Raw genomic sequence first — 15,996 nt, 5'->3', positions numbered from 1 at the left:
CTATTTTTAACAAACAGACCTTAAATTTCCCAGAGATCAACTGTTTCTGATACTGCAAGTTACCTTTATCTGCATTTTCTGGCAATGCAAGCTATTTAACAAAGCTAAGATATTTAGTATCTGGTAAACCTGAAGTGACATAAGATGATTGATAAACGACTGAGTACGCCCTCTGGCCTTGCCCTGAATTGGACTTCTTTTTGTATTTGGGGGAAGGCAGGGAGTATGCTAGATAAGCAGTGCCCTTTGGTGTAAGAATTATGGAGAAATATATTAAAGGGTTGAAGTCAGCATTTTGGCAAATTAGGTAATCTTGTCTTTTGGCACAAAATAAGCAGTCTGCTTTGTAAATACTCGGAAGGTTTTAAAAACAAGTCAATATAACCATATAGTCAGAACTACGCTAAACAGAGCTGCCGATACACACACTGCTCTTCCACACTGGGCTCATTGTGGAGAGCTGCCACGTCCAAACACCTTCCAGCTGTTGGAGAAAACCACAAGAGGGGCGAGTGCAGGCGCAGGCACCCTCAGTCAGATAATTACCTTGATTAAGATTCTCAGAATTAAACAGAGTTTAATCAAGGACCCTGTGAAATTGTGAGAGCGCCAGTTTTCTGCACTTGCCCTCCTTTTCTGCAGATGGTAAGTTGCCAAACAAAATCAAAGGAGTCTTAATTACAAGGATAAGAGGCAAAGTCAAAAGGGAATGAGAGAATCTGTGCTTTGTGATGGAGATGGACCAGCACCAATCAGCAGAACACTCAGCTCTGCACTGCATGGAGAGAGCCACAATGCATCAAAGCTGAACATGCTATCAACATTCTTGACAATTGGAAGGACTGAATTAATAGCCGTGCCAGTATATCTAAGTTTGTGGCTAATACTGAATTCTCTTACGATTTATGTGAACATTTTTAGGCAATATTTAGTCTGTTATCAGAAAAGACATCCATACCACTCCGGCTGTTATTAGGAAAGTATGACCCCGCTTGAATCCAAACTAAACTATTATTGGAAATAAGTTCTCATATAAATAGAGGGTCTGAAAGAGCAATGATATGGGGTGGGGGTGTCAATATTTTCTTCAATTTTCCTGTTTCCCCTTGACTTGAATTTGATCCACAGATAGGAGTGATTCTAAAGGGGACTAATTAAACGGTACATAACAAGTACCAATATCTCCTTCAATCAACTCACTACAACACTACATTGTTTTCATGTATGTTGCTGCTAAAGCTTTGTCCATTGTCCTGTATGTCTATTTTGTCTTTTTGACCCAAATGCAGAACCTTATACTTCAAGATATCAAACGACATATTTCATTGGGCAAGTCTGCTGCAAATGACCTCTTTAAAGTATTAAAAAGAAAAGAAGTCACTTTGAGGACTAAAGCACACTTGACCCAAGCCATGGTATTTTCTATCACCTCATATTCATGAGAAAGTTGGACAATGAATAAGGAAGACTGAAGAAGAACTGATGCATTTGAATTATGGTGTTGATGAAGTATACTAAATATACATGGGCTGACAGAAGAATGAACAAATCTGTCTTAGAAGAAGTGCAGTCAGAATGCTCCCTAGAAGCTAGGATGGTGAGTCTTTGTCTCATGTACTTTGGACATGCTATCAGAGGGGCCAGTTCCTGGAGAAGGATATCATGCTTGGTAAAGTAGAGGGTCAGCAAAAAAGAGGAAGACCCTCAAGAAGATGGAGTGACAGAGTGGCTGCAACAATGAGCTCAAACACAGCAACAATTGCGAGGATGGTGTGGGACCCAGCACTGTTTCATTCTGTTGTGCATAGGGTCACTATGACAAGCAAACTGAAAAAAAAAGACACCTAAAAACATACTTATTTCTATTAGATTTCTTGTCATTTTCATAAAATTTGGTCCATTATTACCCAGGTTATTACCATTATCAGTACACCATCATCCATTGTTGCCTTGGCTTTTGGAAATCCTATGGGGCAGTTCTACTCTGTCCTATATGGTCTCTATGAGTTGGAATCCACTCAATGGCCACGTGAAACGTTATGGAGGCAGACTGCCACATCTTCCTCCTAAAGAGCTGCTGGTGGGTTCAAACCACCCCACTGACATTTTGGTTAGTAGCAGAGAGCTTAACCACTGTGCCACCAGGGCTCCTTTTACTGTGCAGATGATTAAACGATCTAATATGTACAAAACATTTAGAAAAAAATATAGCACCAGAAAGTGCTATAATTTGTTATTCAATAAAAAAAAATTTTTTTTCAATAGCACCTCTTTATTAGACTATAAACTTTTCTCTCCCTGAGACTTGTATACCCCTTACTTATTCATTAAAATTTATCTTTAGAAAATACTACTGTTTTGAAAGATATTACACTTAATATTTATATTCCAGACATCCCCCACTCAAGATTATGTATCTGTAGTATATCTGTTTTCTCTGAAGTGTTTGAGTTTCTAAGGCCCAGGATAATGTTAATGAGGTTCCAGGCAGTTTTGCAGGACATAAAGATTATATTCCAAAAACAAATTATTGGAAGTACCATATAATAAAATCATGAACAACCATAATAAATCAATCAAGATTTCATTAGTCAGGAGCTTTGGCAAAGAAAGAAACATAACTTTTTCTGATTCTGTGTTGAGTTTAAATTAAAAAAAAAAAACTAAAAAAGGCTTATAATTTAGTTGGAGTCAGTATGTATGCTCATAAACTTTAATGAGTCAGACTTTCTCAATTCTTTCTCTACTTCTTGATTTTCAGTTAACTAATTTTAGAAGCTCTGTTTCTTGATTGTATGCCCCCCATGGAACCATTCAGTGATGTAACTGAACGCAGCTACATATCCAGGTTTAAAATAACCTAATATGTAAAACTGTTGAGAAAACCAACAACTACATGAAATAAAGTTTGTAATTTTTTTGAAATCTTCTTATTTTACTCAAGTAACATCTTAGTGATAAAAGAGTGAATTACCTTATCATTGTACTATCCCATAAATGTTACTACAAGATTATAATTTCCCTGATATATTTGTCAGCCTCTTTAGATTTTTAGTTAAAAAAAACTCAGTCTCAAGAAAAATGATGTCAATATATGCATATACTTGGGATGGAATTGGAACTGGAACAACAAAAAAAAGCTATCCGTTTCACTGCCACATTCTCAGCACCTAGAACAGTCTTTGGAACGTAATAGAGTCCCAATAAATATTTGCTTAATGAATCAAGAATCAAGACAATTTGGGGACTAGAAATTTCCTCTGTCTTTCTCTCATAATCCCCTTGCTTTCTGTCACTCTTTTATCCCAAACTGACCCATCCCTCCCATACTCTCTAGTTCAATATCCCAGAAAGTGTCCACCTGGTTGGTTCAGCACTGCGCTTCACTGAGTTAACGCCCATGGGCATTAGTCATTAGTCAGTTAAGAACGGAGATCTCTTTTAAATTAAGTGTCTACTCCTGATTAACATAATGAACAGTCCTGATGAAAGAATAGCCTAGTGGTACTTTTTGGAGTTGGATATTATAGAAAGTTTAATCTAAAAGTAGACTCTGAATATTTTTTAACAAATATACACAATACATTTTCAGAGATTATTTCAGCCATGAATTATAGCTTAGAGCACCAGTATCTAAGAAAAGATGATAGATCCATTTGGTAAGTTGTAGGGAAAGAGTTTAGGATATTAAGTCCTTGATACGTTCAATGTAACTTTGAATGACTAAAGAAAACATATTTACTGAAGACAACTGCTAAGAATAAGAGTGTGAAAGAGCAGTACATCTGTAAAATATTCATGAATCTCTGTATTACATTAACATCCTCCCTCAAAAAAATCCTATATTGTTTCCAAAGAGTGGCTGGTGGATTCCAACTGACGACCTTTTGCCGTACGGCCAAGCTGTTAGCGTTGTGCCATCAGGGATCTAAAATAAGAAAATAAAATCATAGAGTACCATTTAAGATTGTCAAGTGATTTTAGCCAGAGATTATTGCTTCTTTCAGCTATCCCATGTGCCTGATTGAATTATTTTGGCTGATGTGGCCCCATAAAACACTCATTACCACTTGTTCATTCTTGCCTGAAGCCAAGCAATTTTTCCGACTTCTGCATATCCAATTCCAGTCAGTCATTCTCGAACTTGCTCTGGAAATCCCAAGCATCTAGTTCAAAATCAGGATTCATTTTATAGAGGATGCACAGTAATTTCTGGAATTACGCTGCAATATTTTACCAGTGTTAGCCACAAGTTAGTATCTTCCAAATTGCATTTATCGGTATATTCTACTGCCAAAATTTCCCAAAGCTCACTAGCCTTGTGATATTTAAAAAATAATAAAGTTAAACAAACACAAGGTTGTTGTTGTTGTTAGGTGCCATCAAGTCAATTCCTACTCACGGCAAGCCTAGGTACAACACAATGGAACACTGCCTGGTCCTGCGCCATTCTCACAATCGTTGCTGTTTTACTCCATCATTGCAGCCGCTATGTCAATCCCACGCATTGTGCATCTTCCTCTTTTTTGCTGACCCTCTATTTTACCAAGCATGTTTTTTTTTTTTTTGATGTCCTACTCCAGGGACTGGTCCCTCCTGATAACATGTCCAAAGTATGTGAGAAGAGGTCTTGCCATCCTTGCTCTTAATGAGCATTCTGGCTGTACTTCTTCTGAGACAGATTTGTTTATTCCTCTGGCAGTCCATGGTATATTCAATATTCTTCCCAACACCATAATTCAGAGGAATCAATTTTTCTTTGATCGTCCTTATTCATTGTCCAGCTCTCACTTGCATATGAGGGGATTGAAAACACCATAGATTGGGTCAGGCACACCTTAGTCCTTAAAGTGACATCTTTGCATTTTAACACTTTAAAGAGGTCTCTTGCAGCAGATTTGCCCAATGCAATGAGTTATTTGAGTTCTTAACTGACTCATTGCATTGGGCAAATCTGCTGCAAGAGATTTGATTGTGGATCCAAGTAAAATGAAATCCTTGATAAATTCAATCTTTTCTCCATTTATCATGATATTGCTTATTGGTCCAGTTGTGAGGATTTCTGTTTTCTTTATGTTGAGGTGTAATCTATACTGAAGGCTATACATAGTCTTTGATCTTTATCAGTAAGTGCTTCAAGTCCTCTTCGCTTTCAGCAAGCAATGCTGTGTCATCTACATATCACAGATTGTTATTGAGTCTTCCTCCAGTCTTGATGCCACGTTCTTCTTCACTTAGTCCAGCTTCTCAGATTATTTGCTCAGCATACAGGTTCAATAAGTATGGCAAAAGATACAATCCTGAACACACATCTTTCGTGACTTTAAACTGCACAGTATCCCCTTGTTCTGTTCAAACAACTGCCTCTTGGTCTAAGTATAGTTTCCTCATGAGCACAATTCAGTGTCCTGGAATTCTCATTCTCTGCAATGTTATCAACAATTCGTTGTGATCCACCCAGTTGAACGCCTTTGCACAGTCAGTAAAACACAGGTAAACATCTTTCTGATATTCCTTGCTTTCACCCAGGATCCATCTGACATCAGCAATGATATCCTTGGTTCTAGACTCTCTTCTGAATCCAGCTTGAATTTCTGGCAGTTCCTTGTTAATGTACTGCTGCAACTGCTTTTGAGTAAACCTTAATAAAATTTTACTTGTGTGTAATATTAATGGTATTGTTTGATAATTTCCGTATTCTGTTGGATCACCTTTCTTTGGAATGGGTACAAATATAGATCTCTTCCAGTCAATTGGCTAGGTAGCTGTCTTCCAAATATCTTGGTATAGATAGATGAGTGAGTGCTTCCAGTGCTGCACCCATTTGTTGAAACATCTCAGTTGGTATTCCCCCAATTCCTGGAGCCTTATTTTTCACCAATGTCTTTGGCACAGCTTGAATTTCTTCCTTCAGTACCATTGGTTCTTGATCATATGTTACCTCCTGAAATGGTCAAATGTTGACCAATTATTTTTGGTATTGTGACTCTGTGTATTCCTTTCACCTTCTTTTGATGCTTTCTGAGTTGTTTAATATTTTCCCCGTAGAATCCTTCAATACTACAACTCAAAAAAACTTGAATTTTTTCTTTGGTTCTTTTAGCTTGAGAAATGCCAAATGTGTTCTTCCCTTTTGATTTGGTTTTGGCTCGAGAAGACAAAGTATTATAATGAAATGTGCAAAGACCTGGAGTTAGAACACATGGCTAGATACCATAAATGCCCAGATAAGTATATAATGAGAAATTAAAGCCTCCAACCATCCCACAGTCACTTTCCTCAAAGAGAACTATTACCAGCAGTTCCTTGTTTGTCTAGGAACAGTTTTCATGTATATACCTGCATAAAAATATCCATTTAAAAACATATTAAAGTGACTATACTATACTAACTCATCTATATCATACTTTTTCCTTAATAATGTATATTAATAATTAATAATTTAACAAATTCTGCAGTCTGGAATTGATCGAACCTGCTATCAGTGTGCATTGACAATTACTGGTGATTAGAATGCAAAAGGTGGAAACAAAGAAGAACTGATAGTTGGAAAATATGGCCTTGATGATAGAAACAATGCCGGAGATCGCATGATAGAATTTTGCAAAACCAATGACTTCTTCATTGCCAATACATTTTTTCAACAGCATAGACAGTGACTATAATGTAGACCTCATGATATGGAATACATAGTAAATAAATCAACTACATCTGTGGAAACAGATGAGGTAAAAGCTCTATATCATCAGTGAGAAAAATGCTGGGGGCCAACTGCAGAACAGACCATCAATTGCTCATATGCAAGTTCAAGCTGAAACTGAAGAAAACTAGAACAAGTCAAGAGAACCAAAGTATGACCTTGAGTACATCCCACTCAGATTTAGAGACCAAATCAAGAATAGATTCGATGTGTTGAACACTAATGACTGAAGACCAGACGAGTTGTGGAATAATTACAAGAACGTCATACACGAAAAAAGCAAAAATCATTAATATGACAGGAAAGAAAGAAAAGACCAAAATGGAAGTCAGATGAAACTCTGAAACTTGCTTTTGAACACTGAGTAGCTAAAGCAAAAGGAAAAAAAATGATGAATTAAAAGAGCTGAACGGAAGATTTCAAAACATGGCTCCAGAAGACAAGTAAAGCATTATAATGACACATGCAAACACCTGGAGATAGAATACCAAAAGGGAAGAATATGCCTGGCATTTCTCAAGCTGAAAGAACTTGAGAAAATTCAAGCCTTGAGTTGCGATATTGAAGAATTCTATGGGGAAAATATTAAATGACACAGGAAACATCAAAAGAGGATGGAAGAAATATGCAGAGACACTGTACCAAAAAGAAATGGTCCATTCTCAACCCTTTCAGGAGGTAGCATATGATCAAGAACCAATGATACTGAAGGAAGAAGTCCAAGCCTCACTGAAGGCTTTGGAGAAAAACAAGGATCTAGGAATTCATGAAATACCAATTGAGATATTTGAACAGACACAGCACTGGCAGTGCTCACTGGTCTATGTCAAGAAAGTTGAAGACAGCTACCTAGCCAACCTACTGGAAGAGGTCCATATTTATGCTTATTCCCAAGAAAATTGATCCAACTGAATACAGAATTATCATACAGTATCATTAATATCACATGCAAGTAAAATTTTGCTGAATATCATTCAAAAGCAGCTGCAAAAGTGTATCAACAGGGAACTACCAGAAATTCAAGCTGGATTCAGAAGAGGACATGGAACCAGGGATATCCTTGCTGATATCAGATGAATCTTGGCAGAAAGCAGAGAATACCAGAAAGAAGTTTACCTGTGTTTTACTGACTGTGAGAAGACATTCAACTGTGTGGATCATAACAAATTACGGATAACATTGTGAAGAATGGGAACTTCAGAAGCTTAATTGTGCTCATGCATAAACTGTACATAGACCAAGAGACAGTTGTTCAGACAGAACAAGGGGATGCTTCATGGTTTAAAATCAGGAAAGGTGTGTGTCGGTGTTGTATCCTTTCACCATACTCATTCAATTAGTATGCTGAGTAAATAACTCGAGAAGCTAGACTATATGAAGAAGAATGTGGCATCAGGATTGAAGGAAGGCTCCATAATAACCCGTGATAGGCAGATGATACAACCTTGTTTGCTGAAAGCAAAGAGGACTTGAAGCAGTTATGACGAAGGTCAAAGACCACAGCCTTCAGTATGGTTTATACCTCAGCATAAAGAAAACAAAAATCCTCACAACTGGACCAATAAGGAGCATCATGGTAAATGGAGAAAAGATTGAATTTGTCAAGGATTTCTTTTTACTTGGATCCACAATCAACACATAGAAGCAGCAGTCAAGAACTCAAATGACTCATTGCATTGGGCAAATCTGCTGCAAGAGACCTCTTTAAAGTGTTAAAATGCAAAGATGTCCCTTTAAAGGCTAAGGTACTCCTGAACCAAGCCTGGTGTTTTCAATTGCTTCATATGCATGTGAAAGCTGGACAATGAATAAGGAAGACTAAAGAAGAATCAATGCCTCTGAATCAGTGTTGACAAAGGATGTTGAACATATCTTGGACTGCCAGAAGACAAACAAATCTGTCTTGGAAGAAGTATAACCAGAATGCCTATTAGAAGCAAGGATGGCAAGATTTCTTCTCATATACTTTGGACATGTTATCAGGAGGGACCAATCCCTGGAGAAGGACATCATGCTTGGTAGATTAGAGGTCAGGAAAAAAGAGGAAGACCCTCAACAATATAGACTGACACAGTGGCAGCAACAATGGGCTCAAGCATAACAATGATTGTGAGGATGGCACAGGCCTGGCAGTGTTTAGTTCCATTGTACATAGGGTTGCTATGAGTCAGAAGTAACTTAACAGCACCTAACAACAACAACATGGGGTGGTATCTGTAGTAAATGGCAAAATTTTGAGACTTCGAACATAATAAAAATACATGCTAACAAATGAGTATACCAGGTTTGTTCATTAATTTCAATTTTTTTGTTTTATTTATTGCTTGTGTTTTTTAGGTATTGTTTGTGTTTCAGCGTATTTATAAAGTGATAGCAAAACAGACACACACACGCACACAGACTAAATCACTTGGGATCCTTTTGAAAGTAAATGAAATAAGATAGGCTCTTCTCTTACTATGAATTGTATATTTTCTACATCTCCCTTAACAAATCAGCATGGAATTACATAAGACCCACAAGTATTAAATTTTCTTTCAAATTGAATGATGTTTGTCTTGGAAAGGGAAAATAACATAGTCACTGAGGAAAGGAAATTTACAAAGAAGAAATACATTTTATTCCACCATAGGGTGTATTTCATTGAAAGGAAGCTCTTCTGATATTGATTCTAGGAAATAATTTTTACTGTTCATTTTTACATTTTCTGGACCAGGAGAGAAAAAAGGTGTGAGAGAGAGCGAGGAAGAGAGAAGGCTAAGTGAGGAAAACGGAAGAAGAGGAAGTGAGAAATAGACTGGTGTGAAATGGCCTATTTTCATTTCCTTGTGGAATTCCCTTTACCTACTCAAAGATATTTCTTTCTGACACAGAGAATTCATGCTGCATAATCCTAGAATATAACATTTTCTTCTGAATTTGGGGCTGATTTTGATGAAGCTGATCCCTGACTGGGACCCACATTTGGAGTAGACTGGGGGCCTACATTTGGGGGGTTAGGAGGTGTGAATCAGCAGAAAACAAAATGCTGAGAACGGATGGTGACAGAATAGACTTGAAACAGTTCAATTGCAAATTATGCCTACCCAGAGTGATCACAGATGTAATTAACAAAGATTTAATAACCATGTGCTTTGTTCTAGAATTTACAGGAAATTCTAGTGTTGTGGGAAGTAAGCACGAACACATATGCCATGTGGTGAAAATAAGAAACAATGTTTAAACCCAGTGACGTCAAGTCAATTCCGACTCATATTGGATAAAAACTTCTAAGCAGAGAAATAGAAGAGTACATATGATCCCCCTAGTCCTTCATTATTCCACAGAAAGGTAAATGAAGCAGAGCATAGCTGACTAGATATTATCCATTTGAAGGGGACTCAGTCGCCTGAGAGCTTCATATATTTAAAAGGACCTGGGAGGCCAGGAGAACCTAAGCAACTATTGAACAATGGAAGCTCTCTGGTCAAGGATAGACACTGGGGAGTGGACAGTGGGAGAAGAAGGGACTTCCAGAGCTAAGCCTCTGGTATCAGCTCATCCTTCCACTAAAACAGCTCAGACCAGTTAGGTCTATGCTAAGATAGCATAAGTAGATCGGATACTGAGTCTCTAGGGCCATCCAGATTTATCTTTTTTACATTAGTTTGTACATTCTATGTACTCTATGAAGGTCCTAAATATACAAATCATATAACCATTTCACAATTTAAAAATGTCTCTTAGATTTAGATATAACATAGTATAAACACAACCCAACTTTTTTGTTTATTTATTTTACCAATTATTCAATATTTTGTAATTCTAACTCTGTTACTTTCTAGATTGATGTCCTTGAACAAGTTACAGAACTGCTCTGAGCTTCTGGTCGCTCATTTGTTAACTAGGGATTTGTTTAAAGAAGAAATAAAGTAAGTCATGCAAAGTGCTATTGAATTGCCTATCTCTTTTTTAAGGAAGGAAATAATAGGAATTTTCTAACTGAGTTATCCTGGATGAAGAAGACTGTGTAATACTAAAAGCCTTGCTTACTTAAGCAAATTCTTAGCTATCTAAGACCTCTGGTGGCACAGTGGTTAAAGCGATCTACTGCTAACTGACAGTGGTTAAAGAGATCTACTGCTAACTGAAAGGTCAGCAGTTTGAAACCACCAGAGGCTAGCTAGCTAGGACATGTTATATCAGCAGCCTTTCAAGCTCTTACATCCCAGGTTTTATTCCTCCATGTCACTGGGTAGTACAAACAGTTTGCTGCTTACAGAAAGGTTGGCAGTTCAAGACCACCTAGCAGTGCTGCAGAAGAAAGACCTGGTGGCCTGCTTCCATAAAGATTACAGCCAAGAAAACTCTATGTATCAGTTCTACTCTGTAACACTTGGGATCACCATGAGTCAGAGTCAACTTAAAGGCAACGAGTTTAACTTTTTTTGTTTTTGGCACATCTCTGGTTTTAAGAAAGCCACGTGAAGTTCTTTAAAATTTGTAAATCTTATGGTAGGAAGGTGTTTCTGAATCACTGGTCCGTCTCTGAGACCAAGTGGAACACACAGTATAAATAAAGCACACTTTCAGAACCAACCCGAACACCCCAGGCACCAAATTAATACAGAGCAATTAATTCCTGTTGAAGAAAATAAATGGGGACCGTAAAGAGAAAACGGCATTCGCTGGGGATATTGAAAGGGTGACAAAAAGGGCGTGATTCTCATCTCTGAGGCTCACCATGTCAGTGCTAGATTGTTTACTTCATTATTTTAATGTGCATAACAAAGTTCTTTAAAAAAAAAAAAAAAAAAAACTCCAGATAGCTCTCTTTTGAGTTCCTGAAGCTAAATTAAGCTCAGCTCCAATCATCTGAGGATTTTTCAATCCCTCTGCTTGGAGTTCTTGCTAAATTCTTAAGATAATAAGGTTACTGATCAAGTTCCTATCTGGTTTCTGCCCATTTCAACTAAAGAACACACCTTCTCGGCACCATGTAATGTCTCCTTGGTACTGGTTTAGGAAAACATGACCTCAAATTCTTTTCTGGGTATTCTACAAAGGGCATTTATTTGAGACATAATGTTTCAAGAATGTGTTTGACCTGAGGCATGTCTGAAGTGAAATAATAGTGACATGTGTCAAAATGGGCTATTCTGTTACCTCAAATATTTTCCTAAATCTCCCACTGATAAAATAATGATATTTTGGTTCTGAAAAATAGGTCCACTCTGATGGGAAAAGGCAGTCATAAGATCATCACTTCTGTATTTCCTAAAATCTTAAGATACTAGAAAAAAAATGGTACATTTTTTCCTTTTGAGAACTCAAGGTAAAGTGTCTTCAAGAAAATAAGCGAAGGTCCTACTTTAAAATTTTATTTTTTATTTTTTCAGATTTGGGGCAAGCACAGTAAGAGTTAAACCCTTTTTATAATGTTTGTCTCTATAGGAAAAAATGACTCTATTTGGGTTCACCTTATATCACCCACTTAGCTGCTAGAATTAGAGAAACCACTTGTCTCTCTGAGCAAGCTAATAAGCCTCAATCTCTCCATCTTTACATCACAGATTTGAAATGAAAAATAAAATGTGATTGTAAATACCATGACCATTCCATAGAAGCAGCTCAACAAATGCAAATTATCTTTTGCTTTGTGAGGAAAATATTCCAAGGATTTTATTTGCCCTGAGTCACACAGAAAATTAATTAATAAATGAGCAAATTACTGTGACTCTGCCCCAATTACAAAAGAGTACGTTCCTGAAATGTACCGTGATATGCATTAAATTTTTAATCATCTGTTCAAATAGCTGGCAATTGCCCCCTTCAATATCCTGATTGAAATAACAGTATAATTTTAAGAAGTTGGCTTTTGAAGTCCCACACTCATGAGCTCAAATCATGACTCTACCACTTAATAGCTGTTTGGTCATTTATAATTGGCCTACATTCTCTGAGGCTTAGTTTCCTCATCTGCAAAATGTGCTAAGTAAAGTGCCTAGCACAATGCCTGACATGTAGCAAGCACCCAATAAATGTTATGTTTTAGGCAATATTTTTTTTTTTTTCCTGAAGAAAAAAAAATGTCGGCAAATGTGTAGAGTTGGAAAATTCCTGCTCATCAGAAAGCAAAACTGGCGTGGATTGAATTATGTCCCCCCAAAAATGTATCAGATCGGTTAGGCCATGTGCACTTGTCTTCCATTTTGTGATTTTCCTATGTGTTGTAAATCATAACCTTTGCTTATGGTTAAAAGGATTACGGTGGGGTTGTAACACCACCCTTACCCAGGTCACCTCTCTGATCCAAAGTAAAGGGAGTTTCCTGGGGTGTGGCCTGCACCCTCTTTTATCTCTCAAGAGGTAAAAGGAAAGGGAAGCTAGCAGAGAGTGGGGGACCTCATACCACCAAGAAACCAGCACTAGGAGCAGAGCTCATCCTTTGGACATGGGGTCCCTGCGCCTGAGAAGCTCTTCGACCATGGGAAGATTAAGAACATGGACCTTCCTCCAGAGCAGACAGAGAGAGAAAACCTTCCCCTGGAGCTGACACACTGAATTTGGGCTTGTAACCTACTAGACTGTGAGAAAATTTTTCTCTTTGTGAAAGCCATCCGCTTGTGGTATTTCTGTTACGGCAGCACTAGATGACTAAGACAAAAAGAGGAGAGAAATGCAGTAAACGGAAGATATTGAGCAGTAGAAAAAAATAACAGTACTACTTAAGTGAAAATGAATTAGCAAACTAATAAAAAAAATTTTTTAAAAACTACCTGGTTCAAAGGAAACATCTTTTTCTCTACTATCACTGATGTGGTGATAAAAACCAGGTGCTGTCAAGTTGATTCCAACCCATGCAGGCAGGTTTTCAAGGCCTTTCAGAAGATTAAAAACCCTTCAGAAGGTTACCAGGTCTTTATTCTGAGGTGCCTCTGGTTTAGTTCAAAACCCCAACCTTTCAATTAATAGTTGGGTAATTAACTGATTATGCTGCCCAGGAAATCTGCTGTTGTTGTGGCATTCTAAGATCATATGACACCTCCAAATATCAGAAATGGGCTTCTTTACTTGCCAGTGAGGTTCTGGTTTTTGATTTTTAGCTATCAGTCAACGTGTTCTTTTAATGTCAGTCACTCCTATCCCTGAATATTGAGAGTAACCCCATTAAGTTTTATTGAAAAGCAGCCTTCAGAGTATCAAAAACTATTGAATAATGAAATATATTTTCATATTCTTTCACAAAATTTACAAATAATAAGACACAATATCTAATTATTAAATTTTAGCCATAAATGTGTATCTTTAAGGAAGCTGTGATGAACTAAATTGTAACTGTAGTTTTGTTAGAAGGCTCACAATTGAACCCATATGATATCTGTGTCTTGTGAATTTTAGTTTGTTCTCTGGGTAGATATCTATCTGCCACCAAAATAACATACAGCAGGATGAGATAGATGTCATTACTTGTGGATGAAGCTTCAAATTTTGCAAAAGTGAAAAAACTAACTCACAGAAAGTCAAAACAATTCTAAACCCCTCTCCCCTAAAATAAGGTATATGCCAAGTGGAATAGAATTCTCTCAGAAAATAATCACTTTCAGGAAATCCCAAGGGGCGAAGCTTAATACATTGTTCCATAGCCTTTGTGCATTCCCTCGGCATAAAATAGAAAGAAAATTAAAAGATTGGTTTTGTGTACAGAAGACATCGTCTTTCTTTCAGTATTTTAAATGAACTCATCTCATTCTTATTCATGGAAGGAAAATACCCACACACTTCAATGAAATTACTCTGCTGTACCAGTCAATAGAAATACCCACATAAACAAAAGATTTTTGTCAAAGAAGAGAGGTATATGCTGAAATATCTTAACATTGAACAACACTGTATATTTTTAACTTAACAATGTTTCATTTGCTAAACTATCTGCGAATGTAATTTCCAAAGTCATAAGCTAAAAACACTTCTCTGTCCAGAACCTGTAGTCCAGTTATCCAGAAAGAAGGGAAACTCGATCTCTTCAGAGAGAAAGTGAAAGACAGTTATTGTCACTTATAATCAATCAGTAAAAGCAAAACCATACTGTTTTTATTGTTGTTAGGTGGCATGTACAACAGAAAGAAACATTGCCCAGTCCTGTGCCACCCTCACAATCATTGCTACATGCTTGAGCCCACTGATGCAGCCCTTGTGTCAATTCATCTCATTGAGGGTCTTCCTCTTCTTCCCTACCCTCTACTTTACCAAGTATGATGTCCTTCTCCAGGGATTGTTCCCTCCTGATAACAAAGTATCCTCGCTTTTAAAGAGCATTCTGGCTGTACTTCTATGACAGATTTTTCATTCTTCTGGCACTCTACAGTATATTCAATATTGTTTTTTGTTTTTTTTTACTATCTTTTTTTTTAATTTTTATTGTGCTTTAAATGAAAGTTTACAAATCAAGTCAGTCTCTCACACACAAACTTATATACACCTTGCTACATACTCCCAATAGCTCTCCCCCTAATAAGACAGACCACTCCCCTCCCTCCACTCTCTCTTTTTGTGTCCATTTTGCAAGCTTCTAACCCCCTATACCCTCTCATCTCCCCTCCGGGGAGGAGATGGCAACGTAGTCTCAAGTGTCCACCTGATCCAAGAAGCATGCTCCTCACCAGCAACCCTCTCCAACCCATTGTCCAGTACAATCCCTGTCTGAAGAGTTGGCTTTGGGAATGTTTCCTGTCCTGGGCCAATAGAAGGTCTGGGGTCCATGAGGACTGGGCTCCTTCTAGTCTCAGACCGACCATTAAGTCTGGTCTTACGAGAATTCGGGGTCTGCGTCTCACTGCTCTTCTGCTCCCTCAGGGGTTCCCTGGTATGTTCCCTGTCAGGGCAGTCATCGGTTATAGCCGGGTACCATCTAGCTCCTCTAGTCTCAGGCTGATGTAGTCTCTGGTATATGTGGCCCTTTCTGTCTCTTGGGCTCATCGTTACCTTGTGTTCTTGGTGTTCTTCATTATCCTTTGATCCAGGTGGGTTGAGACCAATGGATGATCTTAGAAGTCCGCTTCCTAGCATTTAAGACCCAGATGCCGCTCTCGAAAGAGGGACGCAGAATGTTTTCTTAATAGATTTTATTTTGCCGATTGACTTAGATGTCCCTTGAAACCATGGTCCCCAAACCCCTGCCCCTGCTACAATGACCTTCGAAGCATTCAGTTTATTCAGCAAACTTCTTTGCTTTTGGTTTAGTCCAGTTCTGCTGACCTCACCTGTATTGTGTGTTGTCTTTTCTGTCACCTCAAGTAGTTCTTATCTGCTATGTA

The sequence above is a fragment of the Loxodonta africana genome, chromosome 9 (assembly GCF_030014295.1).
Source record: "Loxodonta africana isolate mLoxAfr1 chromosome 9, mLoxAfr1.hap2, whole genome shotgun sequence".
In the NCBI taxonomy this organism is placed as follows: Eukaryota; Metazoa; Chordata; class Mammalia; order Proboscidea; family Elephantidae; genus Loxodonta; species Loxodonta africana.
Note: the sequence above shows the minus strand (reverse complement) of the source record.